This window comes from Heteronotia binoei, chromosome 10 (assembly GCF_032191835.1).
Source record: "Heteronotia binoei isolate CCM8104 ecotype False Entrance Well chromosome 10, APGP_CSIRO_Hbin_v1, whole genome shotgun sequence".
In the NCBI taxonomy this organism is placed as follows: Eukaryota; Metazoa; Chordata; class Lepidosauria; order Squamata; family Gekkonidae; genus Heteronotia; species Heteronotia binoei.
Window position 1 is genome coordinate 42,028,852 of NC_083232.1, and position 17,704 is coordinate 42,046,555.

At 46.7% G+C, this 17,704-nt stretch overlaps 1 protein-coding gene and 1 non-coding gene across 6 annotated transcripts in view; one reads left to right on the top strand and one right to left on the bottom strand.

Moving 5' to 3' along the window:
• CDK14 (cyclin dependent kinase 14) overlaps positions 1-17,704 on the top strand; it is a 388,387-nt gene that overhangs the window by 310,976 nt on the left and 59,707 nt on the right. The window lies entirely within an intron of this gene.
• Positions 1,182-1,248, bottom strand: TRNAN-GUU (transfer RNA asparagine (anticodon GUU)). Its single transcript has one exon. It is a non-coding gene; the product is annotated as a tRNA-Asn (tRNA).

Genomic DNA, 17,704 nt, shown 5'->3' on the forward strand with positions numbered 1-17,704 from the left:
AGACGTAACACCATTAGTAGATCCAATATTCCTAGCTTGTGAGCTAAAATTAATGCATGGTGACAGATAATACATTTCTGGATAGCTGTTACTGTGATATTTGGAAGTTTGGGGTTCAAAGGCATAAGTGAAGAGGAAATTATTGAAGAGGAATGAAATAAAACAGATGTGGTATGCTATAAGAATTTTCAGTTGTACATGACTCCAGTTTGGAAAAGCTTAAACATTAAAGAAGACAGAAGCACTAGATGACCTGAACATGAAAAAATCAAACAAACAAAAACAGGGTTTAAACAATCCTATTGGTTCCCTATTGGTTTGTAGGCCCAATTCAGAGTACTAATTAAACTTGTGAAAAGTTGTGTGGGACCAAGATATTTGAAATATGCCAGTCTCACTGTATCAGTATGCCCAGATAATCACCAAAAGCATTACTCTAAAGGTCAAAATAGATACGAGGTTAAATATCTGTGATCAGAATCCTCTGAGATCCTCCCATGGCTTCAAATCTGTAATTGGTTTGGGGAGTGTGTGGGAGAGATAGTTATAAGCACCTCAGTGTGTTCCTTTAAGCCAGGATGTCTCTATTCATATGTTATTGGAAACCATAGTTAGGACTAACTGTGGCTGTTAAACTAGCATTAGATTCTAGTTTGATTAGTCCTAACTCACCATCATTAGTGGAATGGCCTGCATTAAGACATTCAGTTAACTGTAGTTAATTTTGTTAAACCATGCATCCAGACTGTCCCTCCCTTTGGAAATGAGTGGGTAAAAGCCTTTCTCTTTGGAGGCACTTAGAGCACCTTCTCTAGGCAAGTACCAGTTATATTGCTTCTCTCCTTTAGAAGGCAACTTGATCTACCTTTTAGAAAAAGCTTTATGGAATAGGGTTATCTGACCCCCACCAGGGGTGGGGGAACCCCCTCTTTTGGGGGTGCTTCCCTGCTGCCAGACAGCTCGCTGGCAAGGAGAAATCTCATCCCCAACTGGCCCAAAGACAATATGATAATGTCACCTGGAAGTGACATCATCATGTTGCTAATGAACATATGAAGCTGCCTTAGACTGAATCAGACCCTCGGTCCATCAAAGTCAGTATTGTCTACTCAGACTGGCAGCGGCTCTCCAGGGTCTCAAGCTAAGGTTTTTCACACCTATTTGCCTGGACCCTTTTTAGTTGGAGATGCCGGGGATTGAACCTGGGACCGTCCGCTTAACAAGCAGATGCTCTACCACTGAGCCACCGTCGCTCTAGTTTTGGGCAAAACTCTACAGTAAATTGGCTACAAACCATGGTTTTGCCCAAAAACTATTCCCCCCCCCCACACACATTGGCAACATGGTGATATCAACTCCCAGGTGACATCATCACACCCTGCACCCTTTGTGTGCACTAAATAAACTCCCAGAGAAGACCCAGGAGCTCCCCACCAGCTGCCAGGTAGGATCTGGCAATCTTAATGGAAGATTATAGTTGTATCTCCTGGAGGTTCCTGGTGTTTTTGAGAGAGTTTGAAAAATACTTTGTTGGTATTATTAATTCATTTGTGTTTCTATTTTACTAAAATAAATACAAAAACATATATTGTACTATGAATGTGTATTATTTTTCTCTTGGAAGCCTGGTGTAACTTAGAAAGGAAACAATAAATACTTAAATCACTTACTGCTGTTAATGATGTCCGTGTATCTAACTCTTGATGTGGCCGGATCTATGGATCCTGAAATTGCCCTGCTGGGAAGAAGGTAGAACTTGGCAACCCTTACCAGCTATCCATCCCAAGTCTGCTGTCATAGGGCCCAAGCACATTCTTAAATTTCTCCACAAAATTAGTGGACTTAAAAGCACTTTACTTTGGTGAGTCCCATTCTTTGTCTAGGGTTCGGGTAAGGGAGTACAGAAACAGAGAGGTCAACAAAGGTAAGAATGGTATATTTTTCTATAGCTAACCACTATAGAAAAAGCTGAAAGATAGCATTCGTTCTGTCTGTTTAAAAAATCTGACAGAAGCCTGTTAATATTTAAACATTCAAGTATATGAGATCTGGATCAAAAATGGCAGTGCTTAAAACTACCCCTAAATTGAATTAGCTATGAAAATTGTAACAAACTTTAGAAGCTTTCCAGAAGATTATTCATGTATTCCAGAAGAGTATTCTGGGTTAACAAAATTACTAAAGGATTGAACTAAGAACGTTCTGCATGTAAAGTATGTGTTTTAGATGCTCATTAGCTTAATATGGCATATTGTGCCAACATATCCATTAAATGGACAGAATTATCATGGACCCTGTTTGAGCAGCTGCGGTTGCCATTATTTGGATGGATTCAACTCTCAAAGATAATTCTTGGAAGCATGGTGGAGATAGAAAGAAACCCCGCACATGCTTCTTTTTGCTGTGCTTGTTTTGCTCACTTGTAGGGTGCATGCTTTGCAACAAAGCTTAAGTTCGACCATCTTCAGCTAGCAAACTTAGGAAAGATCTGTGGTGGAAAACTAGGAAAGATCTCTGCTTGAAACCTTCCAGAGCTACTTATCAGAAGATGGTGCTGTACTCAGTAAACCAATGAAATACCTATAAGACAGCCTCATATAGTCTTCTTTTAGACAATAGCCAATCAGTTTTGTTCTTGCATATATATCTTAAAGATATACAATTTTTTTGTTTATTTACAAAAAGGGTATGCTGCCTTTTTGCCCTTACAAGGGCTGCCATGGGCTAATAATTTGAAGCATAAATAATAAAACCATATTTTAAAACAAAATCAGGTCCCTCAAACACACATCATTAAAATAATTTTAAAACACAGTTAAAATAGGTCTCTGGGTGACCTCTGTGGTGGAGTAGAAGAGCTTGCAAACCTTTTCCTCTCCTTCCCTGCTTCATACAGGGCAGAAATAGTCACCTACCTATGGGCCAGTGCTCACAGGCTGACTGATGACCTGATGCTAAGCACACTTACTTGAGAGTAAGTCTGCATTAAGTTCCTCCTCAACCTCCAGGAGCCACAAAACATGTGTGAAAAAATCACATGTGGCTCCTGAACCACAATGGAATCTCCGGCAGCCTGCCGCCTTGCGGCTTGGCTGCCGGGGAGATTTTGCCTCCCTGGAGGAAGAGCAGGCGATTTGTGCGCGTTTAGGCGCGTCTTTAGGGGGGTGGGGCTTCAACGTGCCTCCAGAAGCCTCCACTCCCCCTCTCTTCAGTCCTTCTGTGGTGCTTGGCCCTCCTTCCCGCCCTGTTTGTTATGTAGGCAAGTGCTGGTCACCTCTTTTGTGAGGGGCCGGGTAGGAATTTTTTACTCCGTGGCTGTTTGGCTTATGACTGGGGTGTGTTTTTTGCCTACCATGCATAGCATATCAGTGGATTGAGGAATTGGCTTCAGGAAGGTGCCTTCTTATAGATTGGTCACTTTTGAAGGCAGGTTTTACTAGGTTTATGGTTAGCCTCCCCCTTTTGGGGAGTTAGGGGTCTGGCAGGATCAACCTTTGGGTATTGGTGGCCTGAGGTGTGTGAATGCAGACTGTCCTGGAGACTCGATTGGATGGGTGCCTTTCGCTGAGACGCACGTCTGGTGACTGGGCCCTCTGGTGCCAGCCTCCCTGCTGGGCCTGCCTGATGGGAGCTGTGACACACAGCTCCGGCTGGGGGGGGCGGGTCTCTTGCCCGCTAAAAAAGCAGGGGAGCGGTCTGAGGAGACCCCTGGCCCTGACCTGGCCGCAGTTTGGTTGCCCTTGCCGTTGCTGTGCTATTTAATAAAGTGGCCCATAGTTTTACCAATTTATTTGTGTCCGCCTCTTTATTCCGACTTAGGGGGCAATTTAGTTGCCTCTTGTACAGGTTATACAATAACATTGCTGATACATAAATCTTACAGGAGGTATTCTATTTCCTATTATTTAGTAAGGCCAAACAAATGCTTTCCTTGATGAAGAGAGGAGGTAAAACAGGAGAATGGGTTCCTTTCTCCTTCTTTGATGCTGAAAAGGAATACCCAATTTGTATTTTCTTGATACAACAAAGTTTGATTCCTTTGCAAATATATGTTCAGTGACATACTATATTACTCATCCTTGACAGATAGTACAAAAATTGAAAGAAAGTTTGTGTCCTTCTTTAAGATATGTTCAGGTAAGTCTCACTGAACTAAAAATACAGATTTGAGGGTTCGCTTTATTTTTAAAAATGAAGCCCAACCTAAATAATATAGATCTTTTGAAATATATTCTAATTTAAGGTTATCAGTTAATGTAACTGACCAATTCTGAGAGAGATACTAAGATTCTTATTCACAATTAAACCATCCATTTTGTTTCTTGTATGATTGTGTCTGGGTCTGGGATACAGATGAGGGAATTTTCCTTGTCCTGTGCTCACTATATTATTAATGTTATGATTGCTGCAGATTCCCACTAGACAGCCTTTTCGGTCTGCTGATGCTCTAAGAAGTGTCTAAGAATAAAAGGCTCTTTGAGTTGAAATGGACTGGTAGTCTGGAATGACATTTGAATGCATGGAGGACAATGTCTTAATGACAATGAGGAAAAGGAGAAGCAAAGGAAATTCTAAACCGTCCCATTTCTCCCAAAGACCGTTACCTCTCTTTTAGGATTATTGCGTCACATGGTTTCTTGGCAAGGCTTTGTTAAGGGCAGGGGGGAGGAGGTAGACCCACTGAAGGGGACAAACTGAGGTTCCCAGACAAAGCAGAGAGTTTCAGTTCAGATGCGTGGTCTGTATTCTATAGAGAAAGCCAACCCCAGGAAAGTTGCCCTTTCAGAAATAAAATTTGCAGCACTTCAAAATTAAGAAATCCTGTTTATTTTTACTTTTAGCTAGTTATAAATAAGTCTTTTACATGAGGTAAAAGACTTATTGAGCAGCTGGTTGTTTTTGTGAATAAGAGTTTTTAAAAGAGCTGCAATACTGGTATACAGTTTACAGTGACTGAGGCGTTCCATAAAACAAAGAAAACTAAATACCCTCAGGATTGACTCAGTTCAGCTGTCTGATATGTGTGCAGCACCCTCAGAAGTTAATGGGGAATTAAACATTCTTAGCTGCAGGGGGAATCTTTCCTATTACTGCAGATCTATTTAAGTACCAGTTCAATCAAATTGCACGGCTGTTATACCAGTGTATAATAGGCTGTTGTTTCTGCGTTCTCACCTGAAATTAAAATAATGGTAAAGGTCTGATGAGAGAATTAAAATATCCACTCTGAAAGCACAATTTAAAAAAAAAAAAAAACCCTCACTGCTGTGGTGTATAAACATGGCTAGTAAGGTTTTCATGTGTTACACTCATTCACTTGTGATCCTGGTGCAAATATTAGCAGAGTTCAAACAGGATTTGAGATGTGTACATAGTATTTCTTTTCACGTGATTTTGCTGTATTGTTGGATATATTTAGGGATTAGAGCAATCGCACTCATTAGAGAATTGTGCTTATATGATTTTAAAGAACTCAGTATTTGAATATTGTACCATGTTAACTTAGAGTTTGTATTTCTGAACTATACACACACATTGGGTTTTTTTTTTAAACTAAAGTGCCTCTTTGTAAAGCTGAGTTAAAATAAAACATGTTTAATTATTGTCTGCATTAAATCCCTGTGCTTTCATTTTATCAATAGCCTTTCCTATGTGTTACACAAGTCATATGTTGTAAGTAGGTATATGCAAAAAACATCTGTGTGGAGCCACTAATACAGGCTAAACGTGACATACTTCATATATGTCCACAGCCTTCTTCCCAAATCCACATAATCAACCAAGATACAAACATTCATTTTAACAAGCTTACAGCTCATAATTAATTTGATAAAGAATGGCTTTTGACAAAGCAGCAGATGAGGATTGCACGTTGATAGTGGCAGAGGAAAGAAATGTATTTTTCTGGTGAAATTTAGTTGTCTTAGTTTTAAAAAGCACAACTCAGAGGTGTTGCTCTTGACGTGATCTCAGGAAAGAAATCAGTAATTACTGGGCCAGGCATTCAGTTCTGTCCTAATTTTCCCACCAGTTTTTCTGTGTTTCAGCTGCCTCCGAGACTTAAAATATTCTCATTAGGTAGCTGCAGAGGCAGCTTGCTTGCCTATTCCCTCATTCTCTCTCACTAGCTTTTCCTTTCTTTCTGTTTCTTTCTCTCTTTTTTTCCTCCCCCTGCCTTGGGAGTGACTGTGAAGATCATTTGCTGGAATGATTGGCAGGTTAGAGGATTCAATGAGATGAGTTCCTCTTAGCGCAGGTCAAAAAGGCTAGTTAGCAGGAGCTGTCGAAAAATGCCAGCAGCATTCAAAATGGGAAATGTCATGACTTCGAGGCAGGGGGTGCCACCTGGAACAGAGAGCCCCCAGCTCATTAGCAAGTTACAGGATGCACGCTTAACTGGAGGCAGCAGAGGAGGAAAGATAATGCCCAATAGGGAAAATTATTGTGAAGTGGAATTGATTTCATGTATAATTTGTTTATCACTAGAGGGGACAAATGCTGCCCATCTGACATGTGCGGAGGAGTGTGGACTGTGAATGAAGCAATTTAGCATAATCTCTAGGTTGAGCTCTGGATTTAAAGAATGCAAACTTCTTTCTTCCTAACTGTGGAAATGATCAGGTCATGTTGTATTAATTAAACCTGACATACTCTCAAATGGTTTATCTCTGCAATTGTAGCAATTCAGCAGAAGCTGGTATATATGGGTTGCATTCATTATAAAGCAGGAAGGGGAGGGATTTCTAGATGTGATTTTCTCCCTCCCCCTTTTGCTTATGCTGGAGGGGGAAAAAAATCTGTCTCCAACACAGACTTGAATCATAAACCAGCTCATGCTTACTTTCAGTGGAAAGGCAGACAGTGTAAAATCAGAACACCACTTCTGGCTTTCATAGCAGCATTCTTTGCCCTCAAATAGGTCCTTCTCAGGGCTGTAGCCAAGATTTCATGGTTGGTGAGGCCCACAGCAGGATTTTCCATTTGGGGGAGGTCAGGGGGGGCAGTTTAAAGAACCTCCCCTGCCCCGTTATTGCATACTAATCTGGACAATCAGCAGATTAGACTGCCAGACCCTGCTTATTTCATGATCCCTCCAGAGCGCTTGCAAAGACACAAAGGGGCTGTGGGGCAAGGCATGGAACTAACCCCTCCCTCGAGGCCAGGCAGGCAGCTGCCTTGCTGCTGTTTCTTGCAGTGGTGGAGAACCCTAGAGCCAGGGCTGGATCTAGGGGGGCAGAGGGGGCGCTTGCCCTGGGCACCGCCAAAGAGGGGCGCCAAGTTGGGTATGAAGTCCCATTATATTCTATGAGCCCATAAGATAGAATAGGTCCATAATGGGGCGTCATTTTTTAATTCCCCCCCCCCTCAAAAAATGTAGATCTGGTCCTGCCTAGAGCACATGGGACCATGCAGCACTGCCTCCCGGGGTGGAAGAATAGAGGCATAGCTGGAGCGAGGCCACTGCAGCTGCTGTTCATCCTCAGCTGAGGAACGCAAAGGCAGTGGTGGCAGGAGGAGGCAGTTTGGCTCTTCGTCCCTCCCCTTGTGGGCAATGGGGGACTGATTGGAGGGGCCTGGACCCCCCAGCCCTCCTGTAGCTAAGGGTCTTGTCCTTCTTTTAAAATCTTGTATTATGTTCAATAGATGTTACAGGGGACATAAGACTCATCTTCCAATCTTTCCTCCACTTTTCCACCACCCAGTGCAAGGTGAAGAAAGCCTGGGCAAGCTAATCTCCCTCCCTGCCCCCCAAAATGCATCTATATCTGGCACTGATGCAGGGCTTCCCTCCTTGCCACCAGGTCAGCTTCAGTGGCTCCCAGGCTGCTGTAGTTTCCAGGGTTTTTGCACTGAGTCCCCAAACTTTGCAAGAGCTGCCACTAAAACCATGTGGCCCTCCACATCTGCTAGCTTCCACACCAGCAAGCCCACCTCACCCCCAAGATCTCCAACCTGTCACTGAAGCCAGGCCACCCTCTGCAGCTGTTGGGCCCACAGCAGCAGCTGACCTGCTCTCCAGCGAGCCCACTTCCCCACCAAGATGACTGAGCTACTGCTGCCACAGCTGCCAGCCTCCACACCAGTAAGCCTGCTCTCCCACCAAGATACCAAGCTACTGCCATGGCAGCTGCTAGCCTTCTCATCAGTGAGCCCACCTCCCCTCCCCAAGATTGTTGAGCTTCTGCTGCCACTTAAGCCAGGTGACTCTCCGTGGCTGTGGGACTCACTGGCTGTGGGCCTCCTTGCGACAAGCCCACCTCCTCACAGTGTTGCTGCTAGGTTCCCTGGTCTTCAGCTTCTCAGCTTCCTTCACCATCACAGAATGTAGATGTGTTGACTGTACGTGTGCAAACAACACTTTTGTTTTGGCGGGAATTTTAAAAAGCATGGTGGTTTATTTTTTTTTACTGATTTCAGACTTTTCTGCAAAGCTAGGGGTTCCCCAAAGTGTGAAGAAAAATTCCTTTGTCTCAGTGTGGGCTGGATCCTCATATTTAAGTATCCGCAGATCTGGCTGCACTTGAGAAATAGATATATAGATGGATTTAGGATTTCCCAGAGACAACTAAATATAACATCCTACCCATTACATGATACCACACTATCTCATAAACTATTCTTGGCCATGCACAAGCTTATTGCTCTGCAAATTATTCTGTGGTTGTATGAAACTAAGTAAGAATCTTTCATCCTGATTGAATGCCATAGGCCATTCGCTCCCCAACCAGTAAGACTGCTGTGAAAAATTCAGTTATGAAGGTGATTCTTTGGGGGCGGGGGAGGTCTGTTTATGGCCAAGCATAGCTATGGTATGTCTTCCTGGGTCATCACTGCCTCTTGAAGTTTTCTTTTCTTTTCTGGTCCACTCACAAGACCCTTTGGATTTTATCCTGAAGATTCAAGAAGCAACCATGCACCAAGTAATAGATCCATGGGAACCACTGTACCAACAGAATCCATGTTGCAGATTACAGCCTCAGACCAACACATGGGCTTAGATACCATGTGCAGTATACAGAGGAACACTCTGCCTGAACATGGATACAGAATGTATATAATGAGAAGAGTAGCTGATGGAAACTTGCCAGCAGAAGAATTTATAGTGGTGTCAGGGCCAGTAACAGATAAATTCAGCTTGCCAAATGTGGGTTGATACAGGAAAATGGCATTGCTCACACTGCTTTTTTGGCAAACATCTTCCCCTGGCCGCTACTGAGCCTCAATAGTCAGAACTAAGCTGTGAATAAAGGCCACACTATTTGGGACCAGACCATGTGGGCTACAGTTCCTTGTAGCCAGATATGAATTATGCTGTGGTATTGTTTTTCAAATGGTTAAATGGATAATCAGCTCAGCCATCAGTTGGCATCCTGCATTTATGACCAAGTCACTCTTTCCTAGTTAAAAGCAAGGGATCTTCTTTGTGGTCTCTGTGCTTCACACTCATGGGATAGAGCGCCCGCGCCGATCCCCGCATCGGTACCTAAAAAGCCCGGGATTTTTTCGCACTCGGCACCAACGGGCATGCACAGGCGTCCCAGTATGCATGCTCGCCAGCACGAGGATCCCACCAGTTCCTTTCTGACCGCTGCGCTGAGAGGATCGCCTTTCGTGTCCCCGGTCGGTAAAGTAATCTTGGGTTGCTTTTTTGCCTTTGTATATCGCCCGTTTGTTATTTTCTTAGTGTAGTTAGTTAGTTAGTTGTTAGATAGTTAGTTAGTTAGTTAGTTAGTTGTTAGAAGACCAGCGAGGCCAAGTCAGACACTGCAACGACCTCTCGGAGACCTTCCCAATAGGCACAGGTGTAAAGCAAGGCTGCGTTCTCGCGCCAACTCTCTTTACGATCTTCTTTAGCATGATGCTTCAAAGAGCCGCAGTAGATCTAGATGATGACGATGGTGTCTACATCCGCTATCGCACCGATGGCAGCCTGTTCAACCTGAGGCGACTAAAGGCCCACTCCAAGACGATGGATAAACTCATCCGAGAGCTATTGTTTGCTGATGATGCTGCACTCGTCTCCCACTCGGTATCAGCTCTGCAGCATATGACATCCTGCTTTGCAGAGGCTGCCAAGCTATTCGGCCTAGAAGTTAGTCTGAAGAAGACAGAAGTTCTCCACCAGCCTGCACCCCAGGAAGATTATCACCCTCCCTGCATCACTGTGGGTGAATCAGTTCTGAAGACAGTCCAGCAGTTCAGCTACCTGGGGTGCATCATCTCCTCAGATGCCAAGATCGACAAGGAGATTGACAACAGGCTGGCAAAGGCAAACCGTGCCTTTGGCCGACTGCACAAAAGAGTGTGGAGCAACAAGCATCTGAAAAAAGGCACAAAGATCAATGTTTACAAAGCGGTTGTGATGACAACCCTCATCTACGGCTCCGAATCATGGGTTTTATACCGTCATCACCTGCGACTCCTCGAGCGCTTTCATCAGCGCTGCCTTCGCACCATCCTCAACATCCACTGGAGGGACTTTGTGACCAACACTGAAGTCCTCAAGAGGGCGGAGGTTACAAGCATCGAGGCACTGCTGTTGAAGACGCAGCTGCGCTGGGCAGGGCATATTTCTAGGATGGAAAACCACCGCCTTCCCAAGATTGCCCTGTATGGCGAACTCTCCACTGGCCATCGAAATAGAGGGGCACCAAAGAAGAGGTACAAGGACTCCTTGAAGAAATCCCTTGGCACCTGTCGCATCAACCATCACCAGTGGTCTGACCTAGCCTCAGATCGCAAAGCATGGAGACACACCATCCACCAGGCTGTCTCTTCCTTTGAGAACGCACGCATAGCTGGTCTTGAGGACAAAAGGAGATTGAGGAAGAATCGCACTGCTACAGCACCAACCCTAAATCAGACTTTTCCCTGCAGCCACTGTGGCCGGACCTGCCTGTCCCGCATTGGTCTTGTCAGCCACCAGCGAGCCTGCAGCAGACGTGGACTATTGCACCCTTCTTAAATCTTCGTTCGCGAAGCCAAGCCGAGAGAGAGAGAGATAGTTAGTGTTGTTAAAAAAAAAAGTTTGTTGGACTTGCCCTTTGGAGCTCGGTTTTTCCCCCTCAGAGACTTTCCTGGGCAGGGTTTTTTCCTGGGCGTCTATGGAAAGACGTTGGGTTTTTTTAAGAGGTGCCGTTCCTGTGGAAAGAAGATTGCCCCTCCCGACGGCCATTTCCTCTGTCTCCTCTGTCTGGGCGAGGGACATCAAGTCGATTCTTGCGCTCACTGTCAGTTTCTTGAAACAAACTTGTAAGAATTGAGCTGCGAGGCTTTCATCGAGTTGGCACTTCATCCGCAAAAGATGGCATCGGGCCCGTCAGTACTGATGGGTGAGGCTGCGGCCCCGACAGTCACATCGGCTGAGACTTCGCCGATCAGGACCGAGATGCCAGTTGAGCGCGGGCGTTCCACAAAATGGCCTTCTGAAGGGTCAGTGGACACCCCAGCTAACAGGCGTCGGGATGATTCAGGGACCCGATCATCCGCACCGAAGAAGGGGAAATCGACGGAGAAGCGGAAGAAGAGACCATCCCTCACCCCTTTGCCTTCGCACGATGCTTCGACATCGACAGCTCCACCGAGGAAGTTCTCGGCGTCCCCGCGTCGTAGCCCTTCACTGTCGAGAGGCAGTGCTTCGCAGCTGCGCCTATCGGCATCGGAGCATGAGATCGACCTGACTCAGCGCTCCCACTCTTCAGGGTCCAGACGTCGCAGTGAGAGCAACTCGGTCTCGGAGGTGGAGGTGTCAGCGCAGATGGAGCCTTCGGCACCGATGGATCAGGCGAGAGGCTGGAGAGAGCTGGAACAGACTGCAGTAGCTTATCGCTTCCAACCGCTTCCACTCTGGGAGCAGCGCCAACGGCCTCCTTACCCTTATCCTTACCCACCGTACCAATGGTACCCTCTTCATGAGTTCGCAGACTGGGACCAGCAGTCCGAGGCATCCCACATGGCCAGGCTGTCTCAACATTCTAGACAGAGTCCTTCAGCATCGATCGCTGTCCCACCTGACAGACGCGGTGTGGTGGTGGAGGAAGTCCAACCTCAGTTGTTGGTGTCGATCCGGTCGCCCGTCAGAGAGTCTATTCCGGTGCTCTCAGAACGATCTCTGCACAGAGAGTCTTCATCGTCGGACTCCGAGGTCGGTACCGACGATCCGGACCGGGCTTTGGAACCTTCCCCGGTGTCTCATATGGCTGAGGATCTTCCCATCTCACCGTCGGAAGATCTGAAGTCATACAGGGACCTGGTGAAGAGGATGGCACTCTCCTTCTCGCTTCTGGTGACACAGCCGCAACCCATTGTAGATGATAATGTGTTCGACACATCTACAGCGGTTGCCCTGCCGGTGACTAAGGTCATCCTACAGGCGGTGAAGGAGCCTTGGGCGAAGCCTGCTTCTACATGCGTGTCATCGAGAAGGTTGGACCATATGTACTGTGTCCAAGAGTCCAGGGCTGAGTTCCTCTTCACACACCCGAAGCCAAATTCGGTGGTCGTTTCCTTCTCGTCGAAGGCCCGCAAGACGCACTCCTCTCCACCAGACAAGGAGGGAAAGAAGCTGGATAACGTTGGAAGGAAGTTCTATTCTGCTGGGGCGCTGGGAGTAAAGGTATCTAACTATGCCGTGTGCATGGCTAGATACCAATACTCAGAATGGGAACAACTAACCCCCCTCCTGTCTTCCCTGAGTGAGGAGAAGAGGTCGGCTGCAAAGAAGTTGCAGAAGGAAGGCTTTGCTGTAGCCAAACAACAACTGGCTGCAGCAAAGCACATGGTCGACGTCTCAGCAAGGACCATCACTTCTGCCGTCTGCCTCCACCGCCACTCCTGGCTCAGACCTACGGCTCTCCAGCAGGACACCAGGGCTTTTGTTGAAGATCTGCCCTTTGAGGGCGAAGGCCTGTTCAGCTCTACCACTGACAATGCGCTCCAGGAAATGGACAAAAGTATAAAAACTTCCAGGAACCTGGGCGTACCGACATCTTCCAAAGCTGCGAAACAGAGACAGTGGCACAAGCCTTGGGCAAAGAAGCCGTACCAAAACTTCTCCCCGGAACAGCAGTGGAGACCTCGCTCTGCTCAACCTGAGAGTAGGTCCGCATACAGGGGGAACAACAGAAACAGTTATGCTTCACAGACCACTGGCAAGTCCATGGGCACTCGCCCTTAAAAGCAGGGCCTTTGACTTTCTGGCAGCCCACGTCACCGCCCCCTCTTCCACATCGTCTATCCGCCTCCACCCATTCCTCTTGGCCTGGGAGTCCATCACTATGGACAGGTGGGTGCTTTCCATCGTAGCGGAAGGCTACAAAATAGACTTTGCTCAGATTCCGAACCAATCTGTGGTAATTACCACTCCCCCTTCCCCACCTCTGCTGGCGGAGGTGAGCAACCTCTTATATAAACAAGCCCTAGAGAGGGTCCCAATGAAGGCCAGAACGGGAGGCTTCTACTCTCGTTACTTCCTGGTTCCCAAGCGGGACGGGGGTCTAAGACCAATCATGGATCTTTGGAATCTGAACAAATTCATTTTATACCAGAAGTTCAGAATGCCCACTCTGCAAACAATTCTGCCCCTCATCGACCAAGGGGATTGGATGGCAACGCTGGACCTCAAGGATACATACTTCTACGTCAGCATCCATCCTGCGTTCTGATGTTTCCTTCGATTTGCAGTAGGTTCTCAGCACTTCCAGTTCAAAGCTCTTCCGTTCGGCCTGTCCACTGCACCTCGGGTGTTCACGAAGATGATGAGCATTGTGGCTGCCCATCTCCGGTTTCAAGGGATAGTTGTCTTTCCATACATCGACGACTGGCTCCTTGTGGCGGAGTCGAAAGAGAGTTTGTCATCCCACATTGCCGTCACTCTTTGTCTTCTCGACACCTTGGGTCTGCAGGTCAATTTGGAGAAATCACACCTTACTCCATCAAGCACAGTTCAGTTCATAGGGGCTTTGCTGGATACGAGCCGTCATCGTGTGTTTCTGCCTCAGCAGAGAGCGATGGACATTATCAACCTTGTCGAACTTCTGCAGAATCTAAAGTGGGGCTGGCGCAGCAGCTGCAGCGGATGCTGGGGCTGATGGCGGCGACTACAAACGTACTGCTCTTTGCGAAGCTGAGGATGAGGCCTACAGCTTTGGTTTCTTCGTCAGTTTCGCCCGTTACGGGACTCACCTCGAAAGAGGTTTGTAATTCCACCTGTGATGCTTCAAACACTGCAATGGTGGAAGTCAAAGGACAGCATATGTCAGGGAGCTCCCTTCCATCTACCTGCACCATCTGTGACTATCACAACAGATGCGTCATTATGGGGTTGGGGGGCCCACATGGACGATCTGTGTGTGGGGGGTCCTTGGCCTTTGAAATTGACTCACTGCCACATAAATTACTTGGAACTGCTGGCAGTTCATGTTGCTCTTCGGTCTTTCCGCCCCATGGTGGTGGGGAAGATTGTTGCTCTGCTAACCGACAATACCAATGCCCTGTGTTACATCAACAGGCAGGGAGGGACAGTCTCTCAATGGCTTTGTGCGCTGGCGCTGGATCTGTGGTCGGAGTGCCTGGACCATGACATCTTTGTGAAGGCAGCGCACCTCCCAGGGGTCCTCAACTTGCAAGCAGACTCCCTCAGCAGAGGTGCGGCTTCCCCGCATGAGTGGGAGTTACAGTGGCGCTTCCTCCAACCCGTGTTTCAGCTCTGGGGGTATCCTCAGGTGGATGTTTTTGCCACAGCCAAAACCCAGAAGTGTCCTCTGTTTTGCTTCAAAGGGGGCTCAGATCCAGAGTCGTTGGGGGACGGTCTGCTGTTCCCGTGGGAAGGTCGGTTCCTTTATCTGTTTCCACCTCTGCCACTACTGACGAGGGTGGTCAACAAGATCGAGAGAGAGAGACCATGCTGTATCCTGGTGACTCCCTGGTGGCCTCACCAGAACTGGTTCCTGATCCTGCTCCAACTGGCGAGGGGGGTCTTCTACCAGTTTCCGGCGGAGCCGGACCTTCTGTCAGCTCAGGACGGTCATGTACTCCATCACAATGTGCCCCACCTGAAGCTGACAGCATGGTTCATCGACCCTATGGGTTCTCTAGCAGAGTCCAACATGTTTTCTTGAACAGCAGGAAACTTTCTACCCACGCTTCCTATGATAGGAAGTGGCGGAGGTTTCTACAGTTCTTAGTTGATCCCTCAGTTTCACCCCAAAGGGCAGGATTGTCGGTAATTTTTGAGTTTTTGTTATCTCTGGTGGGTGCTGGCCTTGTTTTTTCTTTCATCAAGGTTTATTTGGCAGCAATTTCTGTGTTCCATGAACCAGTTGAGGGGCACTCTGTTTTTGCACACCCTCATTCTAAGAAGTTTTTGAAGGGTTTGCTTAGGCTTCATCCTCCGTCGAAATCACCCCCACAGTTGTGGGATTTGACTTTAGTGTTGGACAGGCTGACTCAATGTCCTTTTGAGCCAATGGCCACATGTTCGTTACAGCTTCTATCTTGGAAGACTGCTTTTTTGGTAGCCATCACATCAGCATGCCATGCAGGGGAGCTCACGGCTATGCCTTGTAACTACCCATATCTAGTTTTTCAGGAGGCTGATGTGTCGTTAGCTCCTGATATTTCTTTTCTCCCCAAGGTGGTTTCTCAGTTCCACCTCAACTTAGAAGTTTGGTTGCCCACTTTTCATCCTACACCTTCTTTGGATGAGGAACGTATGTTGCATCCTCTAGATGTGAAGCGTGCTTTATTGTTTTATTTAAGTCGCTCCAAGAGTTTTCGTAAGGACCAGCAGCTTTTTGTTTCTTATGCTGCTCCTAAGTTAGGTTCCAGGATCTCGTCTCAGCGGCTTTTGAAATGGTTCACTGAGACTATTAAACTGTGTTATTTGTTGGCTAAGAAGCCGTTACCTGGGCCTGTTCGCGGACACTCTACAAGAGCGATGGCGATGTCAGTGGTATTTCTGAAAGGCGTTTCCCTGACAGACATTTGCAAGGCTGCCACCTGGTCCTCTTCGCATTCCTTTATGAAGCACTATGCGCTGGACGTGCATGCTCAGCAAAGGACTCATCTGGGAGCTGCGGTGCTGCAAGCTGTTTCTTCTGGTTGACCGTCTTCCCGCCTCCAGGTATGTCTTGCTTACTAATCTCCCATGAGTGTGAAGCACAAAGACCACGAAGAAGATAGACAGGTTGCTTACCTGTAACTGTAGATCTTCGAGTGGTCATCTGTGCATTCACACTACCCGCCCTCCTTCCCCACTGCTGACGGTCTCCCTACAGTAGGGGCTTCTAGTGGTCAGGAAGGAACTGGCGGGATCCTTGCGCTGGCGAGCATGCGCACTGGGACTCCTGCGCATGCCCGTTGGTGCCGAGCGTGAAAAAATCCCAGGCTTTTTAGGTACCGATTCGGGGATCGGTGCGGGCGCTCTATCCCATGAGTGTGAATGCACAGATGACCACTCGAAGATCTACAGTTACAGGTAAGCAACCTGTCTTTTTTTGTAGCAGGAACTCCTTTGCATATTAAGCCACACACCCCTGATGTAGCCAATCCTAGTGCTTACAGTAGGCCCTTTACTAAGAGCCCTGCAAGCTCTTGGAGGATTGGCTACATGAGGGGTGTGGCCTAATATGCAAAGGAGTTCCTGCTACAAAAAAAGCCTTGGTTAAAAGAGTAACAATTTGAGTTCTTGACCTGTATCACTAGTTACAATATTACTCTACATACATGTTTAGATCTTTTCTATCTGTTCCCTAAAGGCATTTGAGGCCATTTTCAGACAATTAATGGTTAACATAAGTAACAACCACATAATAAAACCACAATAATCACATAATAAAATGACATTTTAAATGAAAACCATAATCAACAAAAAGCTTATGCAAACAAACACACATGAAACACATGAATCTGCCTTCTACTGATTTACACCCTTTCTCCAGGAAAGTCTTTATTGTCTATTTAGACTGGCAGCACCTCTCCAGGGTCTCAGGCAGAGGTCTTTCACATCATCTGAACATAAGAACGTAAGAGAAGCCATGTTGGATCAGGCCAGTGGCCCATCCAGTCCAACACCCTGTGTCACACAGTGGCCAAAAAAGAATTATACACACACACACACTGTGGCTAATAGCCACTGATGGACCTCTGCTCCATATTTTTATCCAATCCGCTCTTGAAGCTGGCTATGCTTGTAGCCGCCACCACCTTCTGTGGCAGTGAATTCCACATGTTAATCACCTTTTGTGTGAAGAAGTACTTTCTTTTATCCGTTTTAACCTGACTGCTCAGCAATTTCATTGAATGCCCACGAATTCTTGTATTGTGAGAAAGGGAGAAAAGTACTTCTTTCTCTACTTTCTCCATCCCATGCATAATCTTGTTAACCTCTATCATGTCACCCCGCAGTCGACGTTTCTCCAAGCTAAAGAGCCCCAACCGTTTTAACCCTTCTTCATAGGGAAAGTGTTCCAACCCTTTAATCATTCTAGTTGCCCTTTTCTGGACTTTTTCCAATGCTATAATATCCTTTTTGAGATGCGGTGACCAGAATTGTACACAGTATTCCAAATAAGACCGCACCATCGATTTATACAGGGCCATTATACTGGCTGATTTGTTTACAATTCCCTTCCTAATAATTCCCAGCATGGCATTGGCATTTTTTATTGCAATTGACATTTTCAGTGTTATCTACCACGACCCC